Here is a 17,834-nt window from a genome sequence, read left to right on the forward strand (position 1 = left end):
AAATAACATAAAAACGACGGATCCTACTTTGAGACGCAAATGATGCGGTGGCATACCAAACCTGTCAAAGAATTTAGAAATACCACTGGATAATTCACGGCGTCGTCTTCATTATCAAGACGATCGATCGATTTGTATGAGCGCAAGTCTCCGGAATTTGACTTTGAATCTTCCAGTTTAAGTCAACAACATCGGTAAATTTGGCAGCTAACATTGCGCGTGCACTTAAGGAATAGTAGTTCCAATTTTTAGCGAAGACGATGTAAAATGTAAAGTATGCCAACTTCATTTTCATTCCAGTGATTAGCGTGTTTCAGTATTTGTAATTGCTGGCTTACTTCTCCAAAACTTGCACACATCGAACCATGTGCAATGACTCAAATAAACTTGAACCGCGTACATTAATCAATAGCAACCGAAGGTAGAAACAATCGTCGTTTTTCGGGTGGATTGTGTAAATTCGTCCTATTGAATTAGTTGATAAGACACCTGGATGTCAATCTACTGGTTGGCTTTGCTTTCTGCGTAACTATTCGAAGATGCAACGGAAAACGTTCATGAATTGCAAAACTAAATATCCTACAAAGCGCTTTATTGCAGTTCACGTATCGACCGTATCGTTCACGACCAATAATCGCCATGTTGCTTCCTTTGGTGACGTACTTCCAAACGTATTTTATCGATTACACCAAACTGCAATACTCAACATTGCCATGAATTTTGAATGTGAATTAGACAACAGTGGCGAATATGGTACGATCCATGTGTTGTCAACTTCGATACTCACGCCTTTAAATTGAATGCTAAATGTTCTGCCATTGTCGTCTGGTGAGCAACGCCTATATAGTGGATATCCATTATTTCTAGTTTGTGTTTCCGAAAGAAAAGTACGTGGATACTGTTTCGTGCATTTATTGACAGACATGCAAACCGCAGTGGGATTGTGGTGTCCGCAAGGTCCATGAACCATATTGCTTTTCATTACTTCGTATAACACTGGATCTTTCTTTGCATCAGGAATTGCCGCATGATTGAATGATTTCATCAATTTGATCTGGTGTAACCACCTTCCAACATCCAAAGAAGAATGTGTGCGTGCGGCAAACCTCTCTTTTGCCACTCAACAGAGTACATCTAGCATCTAACAGCACCATATATGCGTTGCTTCAAGATAATGTCAATCGAAGCTGTTGCTTGAAAAGTCTTGCTGTGACATAGTGACGATCGCTTTCTGATTGATCGCGACCCATAATACCGCACGTATGTCATCGCATCCTGGAGTACTCGTTCATGTGCCTTGGGCTGCTAATGTATGTTGATGCCAAAAGGAACGCCGACCGATATTAGCGCGACCTCTTCATGGCATCGTGACAAATTTCAATCTGTAATTGATCACTTTGTGTGAAAAACACATAACATTTTCGCTGAATAATTTAAAAAATTTTTTGAAGCAAACGCCAAATTTGAAAGATTTAAATAATTGAAAAACAAAACAAAAAAATTGAATAAAAATATTTGTATGGAAAAAATTTACTTTTTGGAATTGTTCAATTTTCCAACTTTTCCTCATGAAAGACATACAGGTTTTTTACTTCTAAACCTTTCCCGATCCACAACGAACAACCTCTTAAAATTTCATCAATATTGGTTCAGCCGTTCTCCTAGCGTTACTAACGAACAAACATTCATTCGTTTGTATGAGAAGAAGAAAAGGGCTGTTTTTAGGGGTTTTTCGGCAATTATTCGAATTTTTTTCTCCGCAGAAACCATCCGTGAACCTCAACAAACATTTTAAAAAAGAATTTTAAAAATTGGTTCAGTCATATGAAAGTTAAGGCCTAACTATAATGTGCATAAGCTAGCTTAAGCCAGCGTAAGCAACTGTCCGAATACACACAAATTGTATGTTGCAACTATAATGTGCTTTACATCAAGTTTTTTCAAACGTCATTTGCTTAAGGAAAATGCGAAACTGGTCGCATCTTCCGTACGGAATCAGCTGTTTTCGCTTTTTGTCAACAGATACATCATTTTGAATTTGAAGATGTAGGACGACGAATGTTTTATACAAAGTTCAGTCGAAAATACTGAAAAAAGAAATGTTTTTACGACAAAAAAATGACTTTTATTTCAATCGCGTGTACTATAAATAAAAAAAATATTTGTGGTCAATCCCCTTCATTTCTAGGAATCGTCCAAAAAAAGCATCCTCTTCTTGTTTATTTCCCTCACTGAACATGACCGAACTCTATTTTTTAATTTCACTAATTTTTGTTAATATGCATATTCCGTCTAAGACAGAAGTAAGCATTTTAATTGTTTTTAAATATTTTAATTTTCTAGTCATTTTTGCAAAATCCAGATGAAATATAAAATCAAAACACGAATTGCTTATTAACAATTTTCTCTTCTGCATGTGAGTACATTATAGTCATTCAAAAGTCTACTCTCCGTTCCTTATGCATTTGACAGGCTTTTCGTTAATTTTTTGACAGTAACATACGGCTGCATATGCATATTATAGTTAGGCCTTTATGAGCGTACATACATTTGGCGATTAATTTTTATTTTTATAGATACATATATGAATTGTTATTGTTTGGTTTTTTTTTCATTTCTTTATGTAAATAAATTTTTAATGGGTGATATTGGCCTACTGAGGAACCGAGCACCCAAAAATAACTTCGGTAACGCGACCTTTTGCATACCTCATAGGTGGTGTGGAAAATGCGAATTGGGTGTTTTATTTAAAATGCCCAAAAAATAACTTTTTTTCTGATCTGGCTACAATGGAAAATGTTATAAAAAACGCTTTTTTTGAGGCGCTCTCACACTGGAATAAGTTAAACATCCCTTTATTCCTGGCTCAAGTCTGTGATAAAACTAACTGCATTAGAGATGAGTACAAATGTAATTGAGAACACAGTGAGTATGGTGAGACCGAGGCCGACGTATCGAGGCCTTCAGTGGCCTGCAGTCCAACACTGCCAAGACGTACTCCTGGCCGTCCGATACATGCACAGCTAAATTGGTAAAGGAACAACTTTTACGAAAAAAAAGGTTATCGATAAGTTGGACGATCTTTCCTTAGGTATGTGACTATTCGGCACAATTTGATTTCTGCTAAGAGTTCAATTGAACATTACAAGCAATATCAAAATATAATTAATTAAATAAATACTTAATTAAACTGTATACATATTTTTTGTACCAAAACTTTGAGGCTTGTTTCCTTGAAAGTAACTTTTTTTATCCGGCCGTCAAAATTGTGAGCGAATTAATTAACTAATTTACTTGAACTAAAGCGTATTTAATTGACAATTTTATACTCAAGTGCGTGATAGAGCCCTTTTCCGAGAAAAATGGCATTTGACAGTTGTTTAACTATTTTGATGTCGAAAAACAAGAAAAAATGGCACTTTTTCAAAACCCCTCTACTATGCACTTGATAAAAGCTACCTGATTTAAAAAAAAAATTACATTTTCGTTTCAGATAAGATGCCTCACGGGATCGTTGATATTTCCGCCATTTTTTTTTTTTTTTTGACATAAGATAATTTTTGTTTTGTTGTTGAATAATACATTTTAATACATACTATATATGGATGTGATCAGTTTTTTTCTCCCATAATAAAAGTGGAAAAGTTACCTTTTTGGCCGCCTTATCTAAGCGATAATATTTAATAGACCTCTTTTAAAAAAATAATTTTAATAAAATTTAATTATGAATTTCTGTGGATTCTCGAACAGTTTTGACCAGTGTAATTTGGTAGGCTTATTGGTTATTAAAAACCGTCCATTTTCTTTAAATTAAAATATAATAATTTGTATATTAAACAAAATTCTAATCCACACTACTTGAACTTTGATTTTGTTTTATTCAATTAATAAAATTTATTTAAAATTGTTCAAGCAACATAAACAGTTTCATATCGAAAACTCTGAGATTTCTATCTGTGGCTTTGGGGTCCACTTGCTGTGCTTCTTGAAATACTCCATTTACATATAAAATTATATGGTTTTTAAATATGCCAGCTATTGTGGAGTCCGCACTTAGTGCTTTTAACGGCATCCTTCACTTTAATAAAATCTTCAACCATCAAGTATCGACATTTTGAATTAGTTTTAAAAGTTTGGTACCAGCATTGTTTTGGAAAAAGCTTACATTTTTCATTTGTAGAAGTGCTTTTTCTGAAATGTGTGTAACAATTTGTTTCGTCATATGAACGATTTAGCGCTTTAAAGAATTGATTAAATCCGCTGTCCTTGACAATGCTTAAAGGTTGGAAACCCTTGAGAACATAGGCAAAGCATCCTCAATTTTTTTACGTAGAGTAGGTTCTAAAATATTTTAACTAAAATACAAATTTTATGTTTTATTGCATTGTATGAGTACTTACGGGATGCCATTATGTGCATCTGATTTTTCTACCGTTTGAAATGTGACCCTTGCAGCTCTTGGAAGCTCCGTTGTTGGACGCCGATTCTACATACATATGCTGTTTTAAGTTCGATTCGAGGTTATACATATTTCTTTTTATGTATCTCTTTAATTTCTTTGCTTTAAAAAATTGCCACATTTCACTTCGTTTTTTATTTATTTTACAGGCAATTTTCACAATATTAAATACGATCAATCATAAAATATTATTTGAAAATTTAATTTAAACAACGTTCAACGGAATTAAATTAGATCATTCACAATGAATAAAAAAGTATTCCAATATGCATTTTCTAACTCGAACTAAAAAATCAAAACACACAAGTTCTAGAGTGCTCTGCCCAATCCACAAAAAGGGAGACCCCACAATCTGCGCCTACTACCGTGAGATAAGCCTCCTCAACATCACTTATAAGGTTCTATCGATCGTATTGTATGAAAGATTAAAGCCCACCGTCAACAAACTGATTAGACCTTATCTGTATGGCTTTAGACCTGGCGAATCAACAGCCGACCAGATATTCACCATGCGCCAAATTTCGAAAACACCCATGAAAGGAGAATCGACACACACCACCTCTTTGTCGATTTCAAAGCTGTTTCCGAATACTCGAAATGGTGGAGCTGCCTTTATGCCACGATGTCTGAATTTGGTATACCCTCAAAACTAATTCGGCTGTGTTAACTGATGTTGAGCAACACCAAAAGCTCCGTCAAGATGGGGAAGGACCTCGCCGAGCCGTTGAAACGAGGTTTCAGACAAGATGACTCCTTATCGTGCGACTTCTTCAATCTGCTGCTGGAGAAAATAATTCGAGCTGCAGACCTTAATCAAGCAGGTACAATCTTTTATAAGAGTCAGCTGCTGGCGTCAACACCCGCATCGTTAGTTCTGATTTCTTCAGACTGGACAAGGAAGCAAAGCAAATGGGTCTGGCAGTGAACGAGGGCAAGACTAAATATCTCCTGTCATCAAACAAACATTCATCGCACTCGCGACTTGGATATATATGATGACATTGACATAGTTGTGCGAATTAAAAGACAGCGGCTTCGCTGGCTAGGTCATGTTGACCGAATGGACGAAAACCTTACAGCTCTGAAAGTATTCGACCAATTCGACAATTGCCGCCATGTAGAGTAAAGAAGAAACGACTTACGCGCTGTTGCTAACTCGGTTATGATCGCTTAAGCGGTGTCTACGCCAATAAAGAAGAAGAAGCTGTTGTAAATTTCACTCACAACAAAGTAGTGGTAGCATTTAATGATATAAGAGATTATTCAATCTTAGTGATAAAATCACCAAAGGTGAAAAAGAGCTCATCACTACTTTATACCACATCTACCGGTCAATACGAGTATGTAAGAAATCTTGATGACATCTCCCTCGAATAACAGCGTGTCATTTTGGTTTTTTGAGTATGAAGGTGTTTCTTTGATCCTTGCAAGTTTTGAAAGTATAAAATGTTCGGTTAAACCTGAATTTGCTCTTGTTTTCTTGCTTATTCTGCTTTTGCTTATTGCGATAATAAATGACAGTCTAAAAAACAGATAAAATATTTTTTTAACATTTAACTATTTTAGACATAAAGAATGTAAAATTTAATGTTTCTGGCGTATTAACCCTTAAATGCATGGTTTTTCCTTTTTAAATACCAAGTGTGTATTTTTTAAGTGGCGCGCCAAGCTGTCAAATTATTAAAATTAAAAAGTGAAATGTCATATCATGAAAGTTTGCATTCAAAAGTCAACACAGATATTTTTAGCACCTAATAAAAGTAAAAAATACTGTGTTTGAGTTACCGTTTAGAAATTATGTAAGGAAGAATACACTGATGTATATATACATCATCATGCATTTAAGGGTTAATAACTAAATTGCTTTTATTAGTTTTTAACAGTACTGTTATACTCGTATAGGGAGTGAGTGGGGTTAACGTCCGATTTCATCATTAACATTTACATAAACATACATACAAATAAAGCCTTAAATAACTTGGTATAATTTACAATGCTAAATACATCAGTTTACTAATTCAATTTGTACATATGTATGTAAGCTAATTTAACAATAATTTTTTAAATTAAATAATTTAGAACTAATAGTATTGAGTTATTTAAATATATAACTTCGGCTGATTGGTCAAGTTTGTTTTTTGCGTTTATGATTGCCGTAATGGATCCATTCTTCATCACCAGTCTCAAACACACAAATAAATAATTCTATTGCGTTCAAACAGCAGTTAAACGTTTTGATATGTCTGCTTGAGTGGATCCCGAAGATTCTGTGAGGGTTTCATATGTTTGTAGCAGTCTTTATCGAGTAAGGCCTCCCAGTAGGTTCTTAGTCTTTAAGTCAAAATCACCACTTTTAAATCGTGCATACCACTTTTAGTCCGCAAGCTCAGCTAGTGCATGCTCACCGTAAACTTCCAGCAAAATAGATGACTTTCGGCCATATATAATGGAGGTTTTCAAACATTTGAAATAACGGTGAAAAGCTGAAATGAGAAAATAGGTTTGTTGAACATATAGTAGCCTTAAATAGTTAGATGATTTTTATGCGATATTTAGTTACCGAACTCTTTATGGTAGTTCTTAATATAAACAAATCTTTCTACAAAAACGTACAAAAAAGTTGTGATTCAGGAAATGTCGGGTGAGCTTTTGGTACACAACAGTGGTTAATCTTGCTGTGAATTAGTTAAATCCAGCACCCTCAGTGTTGAGAATTTCGCCAGAAACTTTAATAATTACATATGTACTTATACGTGTGAAATAATAATAGGATATTTAGCTATTAAGCAATTGTTGTAGCTTCTATTCCTCCACGTTGTTGTAAATGTCATCAATATATTCGTCCAGTTTTATTTTACCAATTTTCGGGAGCATTACGCTTGCAGCTTGATTTTTATACATTTTTTTTTTTTTAACTTTTATACAAAATTTTATTGTTTCCGCAAAATTTTTAATACGAAATTTTATTATATTTTGAAAAGGTATATGTTCGCAAATATGCAAAAGTTAGAACCCAGGATGGGCGGAACAAGGCTTTCGACAGTGTATCGCAAAAATAAGTGAAGATCTCGTTTTTTGTCCCTTTTTTGTTGTGGTGTAAAATGCAGTGGTATTGTAGTTGGTGTGTGATGTGGATTGTAGGTGATGTCGAGGTGAGTGTGGGGAATGTAGCGTCTTAGTGATGTATATTTTAATGTGGTGAATGAAGCGCATTAGTGATGCGGGATTATTGATGTGGTTAGGTGTTCAGTGTTGATATGGCGCTTCCGGATTACATGTTGTGTGGGACAGGGGATTGAGACTCATTTAGCCATGCCGGCCCTCCTAAGTGAATATTTCAGCCTAGAAGTCATTGCAGTTACTGGAGCGTGGTTACAACGGTGCTGAGACCTGAGGTGCGGCGCGGACCCGGCCTTTGTTGCTGGGGTCGTGTCGACGTGCCATTTTGTGGCCACCAGACACGGGATGATGATGTAGTTGGCTGTCTATGGAATCGTGCATCCCGGCGCATTTGCGGTCGTCGTACGCGGTTGCGGACACCAGAATGTTGACCGATGTCATGTCAGGTAGTCCGGCCCAGCATGGAATGATGAGGCCACATACTTATCTGGCACAGGTTTCTCGATGTACACTCCTGGGTAATGCAAGTACATTTCAGGCAATTAAGGCAGTGACCGTGTGCTTGGACGACCCGCAACCGTTGCTGAGGTGGCGCAGTGCATCAACCGGTGCGGTCGACGACATATTGGGCACCGAATGCTCTGCGGGTCTGCTGCTGGTATGGACCTTGACGACAATGCTTGCTTTCCACAACGAGGAGCCGTTGATGCGGTGGTAGTGGTGGTTCGGGGCGCTGCAACTGGGGCAGCCGCTGGCGTGGAACATACAATATTTGAAAATATTTATTATACCCAGTTTATTTGAAGGTTTTATCGGTTTCGTTTCGATGTTATCGGCGATCGGTAAAAAGCATAGTTTAACGAGGGGTCTTTTTAGCTTTCCTGATTGCGTACGGAGATCGACTACGCGAATATGACTTGGTATGGGGGAGACATTCGTCATGAACCAGGACATAATCTCCAATCTTGGGCGCATTTTCTGTAGTTTTCCATCGATTCCTCTTGTGAAGGTCCTTGTTGTACTCTTCTTTCCATCGGCGACTGAAATTATGATGGAGAATTGGACAGGTGTGGCCAGAATGGAATTAGGGCTGTGAAATTGGAGGGATCTTGCAAAAGGGTCGTGAGGAGCCATGCGTTGAGAACGTCTTCGATTTTAGTTAAGAATGTCGTGAAGCCTTCGTATAAATTGCCAATTGATACCCTGGGAGCGTACTTTTGTAAGAAGTCAGGTGACACTTGTTTAAAGAAATCCTCAAACTATTCAATGAATGTGTTGCCATTATCGACCCATCATTTTTGATGGGAAACCACGTCCAGCGACAAAGCGAGCAAATGCTGCGAGAAAAGCCTTTGTCGTCAGATTAGTACATAGCTCAAGGTGTACTTCCTTTGTTGTGAAATATACAAAGACAGCCACATAGCCTTTCATGAGAAAGTGGGAGACCTTAGCATGGACGCCTTTATTTGAAAAGGCCCAGCAAAATCGAGAAATGTGGTGGTGAGAGGCAGAGCGAAATTGCAGCGTTCAGGTGGAAGTGCAGTCATCATCTGCGTTCGCATTGTTTGCTTATGCATAGTGCAGATCTTGCACATGAAAATGCATTTGTTGATTTGGGGCTGATTGGGCGTATCATATGTAGCATAAGACGATGTTCGGCGTGTAATATTACTATGTGGATGTAATTCAGGAATAATGTGGCAAATGGAGACTTCTCAGGTATTATTATGGGGTGGCGTTCGTTGTATGTTAGACTTAAGTTAACAAGCCGACCATTGGCACTAAGCATACCTTTCCTGTCTAGAAATGGGTTTAGAACTAAGAGTGAGCTCGTTTTGTCAATTGGCTTCGATTCTCTTAGTACAGATATGATGCAGCTGAAGTAACGCGTTTGAGTTGACGTGATAAGAGCGACCTTTCCTTTTTGCAAGTCTTGCAAGTTGCTCCTTTAATTTTAAGTTTAAGCCGCTCTAAGAACTTGAGCATATGGACGACTACTCTGAGGGCTCGGGGGAACGATGAAAATCGTTCAAGGATGTCATTATCATCCCATATTGTGTGATAGTACTTTTTCGGAATTTGACCATAGATATAATTTGTATTTCGCCATGTCTAAGCGGGTCTGCACCATGGAAACTAGTTTTGCAAGTAGTAGAGCGCCACGGGGTTCAAGTCTTGGTAGAGTTATCGTTTGTAGAGGCGCAACTTTTGCTTTTGCCACTAGTAGGTGGCTTGTGGTTGCGGTATCGCTTTGTGTGCGCACATAATAATAATTTACTCACCGTGGAATTTTTATCTGCATCAGTCAAATTATTAGCGAACTGGGACCAATTTTCTAAGCGAAGAGGTTTCACTTGTTCGTCCCAGTCAGTTGCATCCAGCCATTCTTGAATCAGAATTTTCGCTTGTATCATAATTGAAGAAGGCCATCCTGCGGCAGTAAAAAGTTTAGCCACTGAGGATAAAATCTGTTTCTTTGTGATGGCTGATAGTGCGGATATGGACTCAGTACGAGGGCTGCTATATGTATTTCTGGCCTAATAATGAAAATAGGCATTTTTATCAACGAAAATGTTTTTTTTTTTCGTTGGATTTGGCTCGTCTTGGAAGACCCACACGGTCGATTGCTGTTTTGTTTCGGGCTCATACGCATAGATCCATGATTCGTCACCTGTGACGATCTTATAAACGTCTTTTGAAGCACCGCGATCGTATTTTTTCAGCATTTCTTTACACCAATCCACACGAGCCTTTTTTGAGTGATTGTCAAATTGTGCGGGATCCAACGAGAACAAACCTTTTTTACGGCCAGGTGTTCATGCAATATCGAATGAATGCTGGTGGGAGAAATGCATAGGCATGCCTCTATCTGAAGGTATGTTACATGACGGTCTTGCATTATCAGTTTACGTACGGCATCGATGTTTTCTGGACCAAGGGTTTTTTTCGGACGACCTTCACGGAATTCGTCTTTGAGCGAGCGTCGGCCACGATTGAATTCGTTGTAACAGTTTTTCACAGTGCTATAGGATGGTGCTTCATAGCCATACAAAGATTTTAGTTCATCGATGCACTCTTGTCGTGATAATCCACGTCGAAAGTTGTGAAAAATGATCGCACGAAAATGTTCACGAGTTAATTCCATTTTTTGGCCGAGATGAATTTTTTAATTCCCTGTAAATAAAACAATTCACGATTAAATAACAAAGCGTTCTGAGTGATGTTATGCTAAAAAATGTCAAACTTTCCAATGGAAATGTCAGATTTCACCTGGCAACACTTAGTGTTGCCTAGTCCAGAAATATATATAGCAGCCTATGTAGTGTATGTTCGATAACGCATTCCGTAGTGTTTTTGTTGTACTTTTTTTTCGAATATAAGGAAATTAGTTTCCAACAAATTCTCGTTTGGTATATTTGGATGATTAGCTGTGATCTTTTTTAAGAAAAACCCTGCGGTATTGAGGGCATTTATTACCTGTGATAAGGACTCGTATACTTGTGGAAGACTGTGGCTTCCGGGCAGGATATCGTCTACATACGTTTATATTTTTAACACTTGTATTTCCGGAGGAAATTCTGACTTTGTGTTTTCTACAAGTTCGTGGAGTGTACGAATGGGTAGGTATGGGGCACAGTTTACGCCAAAGGTAGCTATTTTTAAAATAAAATAATTCGCTGAAAATCTCGATCATCATTATGTACGACTATTTGTCAATACATTTTTTCGATAACCCCATTGGAAATGTATTTGTAGATACGCCAAATTAATATGAGGAACATCAAATCTGGTTGGAGTGTGGGTCTCGTGAATAGAATATCAGTTAGGGAATTCCCCGACCTGGTGGATCTTGAGACATTGAAGACAACTCTAAATTTTGTTGTTTTCTTGTCTGGCTTTACTACTGCATGGTGTGGCAAGTAAAAGGAATAGTATTTCCGTTGACGATTTTTCCCTTGGGATTTTTTCTTCCATGTTGCTTAATAGAATATATTATGGAATTGTTTTTTAAGTGGTAGCCATACGACATACCGACCATTTCCTGATCTAGTAGTGTGGCGTTGGAAAAGTCTTCACAATACTGATCTTCTGTCATTGTAATCGAATGAGGGGAGATCTTCTAACTCCCAAAATTTCTGTAATTGTGCATTAAGGTATTCGTTGGAGATTTCTTCAACTTGAGTTGTCATTGTGGTAATTGGTTCCGGAACTAATATACTTAGAACTCAACCGAATATAGTACTCTGAGCTAGAAGGGTGTTTGAAATTTTTTCTAACAAATACAGAGGCTTTTTGATCTGACAAACTTGTTCCTTTCGTTAATGTTAAATTTTTTTAACTAATATTTGAGTATATGCCCTCCTGTATATACTTGTAGTTTGCATGACGTATGTTTGTCTTGTTCGAATGTGAGCGATTGTGTTTTGAAAAAAAAACTACGTTTTAAGTTTTTGTTGCTACTATCTAGGGGCCTAATGAAGCTTCGATTTAGGTCTTGTTGAACGTTTTGAGTTCTGACCATTGGGTAGTTAAGAAATTTTTCATTTGTTGTCACGTTGAGCATTTTACGATTGCTCCCACAAAACTAACGATTTTTCTGGTAATGCAGATGCGCATATATTTACCAGAATGGGGTCCCAATTATCTGTAGGAATATTCTGTGTCGATAGAACCCATGAGCAATTTGAAAATTTGAAACAGTGGATTGAAGTTTTATGAATTCTTCATTTGTTTCTTTCTGAATTTCTGGTAAATTCATTAATATTGTCACTTGTTTGTCGACTAATATTCTTTCGTTCTCGTAACGAGTCTTTAGAGCTTCTCAAGTAAAATTGAAATTTTCGTCATTAAGAGTGAACTGTTTGACTATTACGCCTGCTTGATCTTTTGTTTTGTATCGGAGCTTATATGTACAAATTTTTGCGCTTGTGATAATTTTGGACTGTTTACATATGTACACGGCTGTAAACATGTCCCGGAAGGACGGCTATTGTTCATAACCATCATGAAAATTTTCAGTGTCACTTGCGGGCACTTTGAGGTGGATGCCGAACTCGCCTCTTGGCTTTGTACTTGTGCTCTACTCTCGTTTGTGGAGTAGGTGCAATTGCTTTAATTGATTTCAATTGATCGGAGATCATAGCTTTCATTTCTTCGTACTCATCTAAGCAGTGTTCATATTTGCCGTATGCTGAGGATTTGAAATTTTCAGCTAGATCTGATTCGTCAAATTCTACAATTGCATCATACTCAGCTTGATTTTTTAAAATTTAATTAATAATAGTAAAATATATTTTTCAGTGCAAACTGGTAAATGTAAAAAACCGAAAACTCCTTTACGTAAATAAGAGTTTTTATTTCCGATTAAATTAATTAAATACACGTAGATCGTTTTTATTTCCCTTTTTTTTGGTATATTTATGCAATAATACGAGTTTAATGATTATATTGTGTACTGTACGAGTATATATATAAAAAGGTCTGTCGCCAAAGAAACAGAACTTTTTAAATATAACTGTTTCTGGTGCCGCCACCTATTCGTGGGTATATGAAATAAAAAGTTTGATCTCTTGTTGACATTTCGTAAAAATTTTAAGACAATTGGATAACTACAATCGATGTTATCGATCAAAAAGTGACAGCAGCTTTTGGTCATCGGTCGTAAAATGCATATAAAGACAATGCTGATTTGTTTTTACGATTCCGAGGGTATTGTACACCGAGAGTTCGTCCCACCTGGCCAAACGGTTAATGCTGTGTTTTGTGGAGGATTGGTCCTTTACATTCATCAAGCGGCAGGTCTGCCGTGTCGTAAGGAAACAGAGAAAGAATTAATGTGAAACACCTAACACACGATCACATCGCTCAGCCTACTGATGTGAACGCGACAAATTACATTTTTAAACAGCCCCTTTGTGAGGGCTAATCATTAAGCTTAGTCAGCCGGAATGATTTAGTTGAGATACAAAACACAACAGGTTTGGTTCATGTATGCTCTGAATCTGTCCTTTATTGAAAATATAAGGGTATTTATACATTTTGGTGTAACTGACTCTTCCATGACTCCGCCCCGTGTATTTCCAGTCAAAACCCGGAAAAGTATAAAGGCAGCCAATCAAAGTGATTGCTGACCTTGCAGAATGCATTACAATGCGACTATACTGTTTACTCATTAGGTTGCAACACTTGTTATTTTTGGAGTGCATTGACCGTGTTGTTTGCACATATTGATTGCAACATAGAAAATATTATTATTGAATTTCGTCTCGTTTGTAATGCAAAACTCTTTTGTGTATGTCGCTTTGCTTATGTATTCTTGTGTGGTCTTTACAAATGTGACTAATTCATGAATTTGCTTATTATAATTTATGAGTGCTTGGTAAGTGGCATTTAGGTAGGACCACTACACCCTTGCCCTTGAGAAAAATTTATTACGTGATTACGTTAGGCAATAACGCCGAAAGAGTTAATAAAAACATAAAAAACACAAAAAATTATACCTTTTGTAAACAATAAAAAAAAAAAAAACAAATACATAAGTGCGAAATAAACAATAAAAGAAACAAATAACATGAGCGCAGCGCAGCCCCACCAACAAGGCCGTAGGCATTCTCTGAATGCCTACTTCAGCTTTGTCGAGCCTGCGAATTCAGCTCCTAACAACAAACAAGGCAACGGTGCGAAGGATGAGTCATCGAAGCGAACAACTGAGCAGCCCCATAAGCAGAGCGCAGAGCAAATTACAAAAGCAGCAGAGAACAGCAACCAACAACGGCCAGCAACAAACGTGTCAACACCAACAACTAAGCAGGTACCAGCAAGCACGCAGGCAGCGAAAAATAATATAACGCAAGGTGAGAATGTACCATTAAAAAAAGGCCAGTCCGTGCAAACTGGCATTGACCGCTACGTTAATATAAAAAGGAAATTAAGTCCTTCAAAGTCAGCGGTCAATTCTAAAAAATTTCAAGTCGGCACACCAAATATAAATACAACGGAAGTTTTAAATGGCAACAGATTTGCCTTACTAAGCAAGAGTTCAGACGACGATGCGAAGGGTACCACCACAGTCGTTAATGCAAAACCCCCTCCAATTTATTTGCGTGAGCGTAGCTCCAATGCACTTGTCTCCAAATTAAGCAATTTAATAGGCCCAAACAATTTTCATATTGTGCCCTTGAAAAAAGGAAATATTGATGAAACAAAAATTCAAACGTACACTGAAAAAAGTTTCATGGATATTGTAAAGTACTTGTCAAATAATAACAAAAATTACTACTCATACCAACTGAAGAGCTCAAAAGGACTAGTTGTTGTCATAAAAGGAATTGAGTCTTCGGTAGACTCTATCGATGTGAAAGACGCACTGGAAGAAGGTGGTTTTAGCATCAAATCAGTAGTAAATATTTTTAACAGAAACAAAGTCCCACAACCAATGTTCAAAATAGAACTGATGCCAAATTGTAACCAACTAAAGAAAAATGAAATACACCCGATTTACAATTTAAAATATCTGCTCCATCGCAGAATTACCGTTGAGGAACCACACAAGAGAAATGGTCCAGTACAATGTACAAACTGCCAAGAGTATGGACACACGAAAGCATATTGCACTCTACGCAGTGTCTGTGTGGTGTGTGGTGATCTACACCCTACTTCTAAATGTACTCTTAAAAAAGAGGATTTAAATAAAAAATGCAGCAATTGTGGGGGAAATCACACTGCTAACTACAGAGGTTGCCCCGTATATAAAGATTTGAAATCGAAGTTGTCACAGGGCATTCAAACTCGTCGTAACCAAATGTTACAGACACCCAGTAATGAAATAATAGCAACCTCGGAAAAAAGTTCAAATCATTTTACTTCTAACAATAATAACATGCAAGGAAGCTATGCAAATGTGGTGAAAGGCAACACTGTGCAAATGCAACTGCCGCAAAATCCTCCAAATGGAGGTATTGAAACTATGATTATAAATCTTACACAGTGTATGACTCAATTTATGTCTACCATGCAAAACATGATCCAAGATTTAATAAAATCACAAAATCAAATGCTGCAAAACTTATTAAGTAAAAAATGAGCTTACTAAATATCTGTATATGGAATGCTAACGGTGTTAACCAACATAAATTAGAGATTATCAGATTTCTGTCTGAAAGGAATATAGATGTAATGCTTATTTCAGAAACTCATCTAACAAATAAAAATAATTTCAATATACCGGGATTTAGACTATACGTTACAAATCATCCGGATGGAAAAGCGCATGGTGGCACGGCAGTGTTGATTAGAAATCGTTTAAACCACTATGCTCTAGAATCTCATGCTACACCACAGTTACAAGCTACAACAATATCACTAAAAAATCGGGGTTGTGACTTAAACCTTTCGGCTATATACTGTCCACCTCGTTTTAAAATTACAGAAATCGAATTTAAAGACTTTTTTGGAACACTAGGTCAAAGATTTCTAGCAGGTGGAGATTATAACGCAAAACACACATACTGGGGCTCACGTCTTATTAATCCGAAAGGACGACAGTTATACTACACTATTACGAATAAGCATAATAAACTGGATATAATATCTCCTGGTAAGCCGACATACTGGCCCAGTGATAGAAGAAAAATACCAGACTTAATAGATTTTGCTGTAGTCAAAAATATAGATAGATCGCTTATGACAGCTGACACATGTACAGACTTATCATCTGATCATTCTCCTGTACTAATAAAGTTATACGAACAGCCCATGTTATTTGAGCCGAAAGTTTCTCTAACATCACATAAAACTAACTGGTTGAAATATAGAAAGTATATCAGCACCCACATCAATATTGATTGCAAAATAAATACAGAAAGAGACATTGATGAAAATATAAAAGAAATTAATGACGTAATAACTAATGCAGCTGTATTGGCAACACCAAAAAGAAACAACAAACCAGTTGGTTTTAGAAAGATCACCAATAATGAAATAGAGAAACTTGTAAATGAGAAAAGGCGAGCTAGGCGGGAATGGCAGTTAAATCGATCCCCTTCATCTCTGCTTCAACTGAAATCTGCTGTACGAAAGTTAAAAAAAGCGCTTAAACGCGAAGAGGAACACAACACTGAAAATTATATAAAGAAACTGTGTCCAAATTCGCGCAAGCAAAATTCTCTTTGGAAAGCACAAAAGTCTTTCAAGCCACCAGTAGATTCCAACATGCCTCTAAGACAGTTGAATGGTAATTGGGCACGTAGTGATGAGGATAAGGCAAATTGCTTTGCAAATCACCTAGAAAAGGTATTTCAACCCAATTGCCCAAAGAACAACTTTGAGTTGCCAACCTTGCCCAATACCGCAAAAGAGTCGCATGTGTCTATTAGGACTTCTACTTCTGAAGTTACTAGAATAATAAAAGAGCTTAACCCCAAAAAATCACCTGGACATGATAATATTACCCCAAAAATGCTAATTGAGTTACCAAATATTGCCGTAAAGGTGCTCTCTTTGCTCTTCAATGCAATTCTTAATCTCGGACACTATCCAAATTCGTGGAAAAAGTCGCAGATCATCTTGATAGACAAACCTGGGAAAGACTTAACACAGCCGTCTTCATACAGACCAATCAGTCTTCTACCCTGTCTTTCAAAGATATTTGAAAAATTGTTACTATCAAAGATGACTCCTTTCCTCCTTTCTTTCGTGAAAAACATAGCACGATTGAGCAAGTAAATAGAATTACTAACGAAATAAGAAAAGCATTTGAGCACAGAGAGTACTGTTCAGCTATATTTCTAGACGTGGCTCAGGCGTTTGATATCATACCATACCTATGAGGGCCTTTTATACAAGATTAAAAATATTCTACCTTCAAAGTTATATAAAACATTGGAATCGTATTTAAAAAATAGAAAATTTATGGTAAAAGTGGGAGATTTCATATCTGATGAAAGACAGATAAGGGCTGGTGTACCCCAGGGCAGTGTTCTAGGCCCAACACTATACATCATATATACAGCAGATCTTCCAACAGCTAACAATGTATTAACTTCTACTTTTGCGGACGACACAGCTATAGTGAGCCGTAACAAATGCCACATAATAGCATCAAGAATATTAGCCGAGCACTTAAAGTTTGTCGAAGAATGGCTAGCTAACTGGCGTATAAAGGTAAATGAACAAAAGTGTAAGCATGTTACATTTTCGCTTAGACCAAAAATGTGTCCGGCAATAAAAATTAACAATATTTTAGTACCCCAAGCGA

The sequence above is a fragment of the Bactrocera dorsalis genome, chromosome 2, assembly GCF_023373825.1.
Source record: "Bactrocera dorsalis isolate Fly_Bdor chromosome 2, ASM2337382v1, whole genome shotgun sequence".
NCBI lineage: Eukaryota > Metazoa > Arthropoda > Insecta > Diptera > Tephritidae > Bactrocera > Bactrocera dorsalis.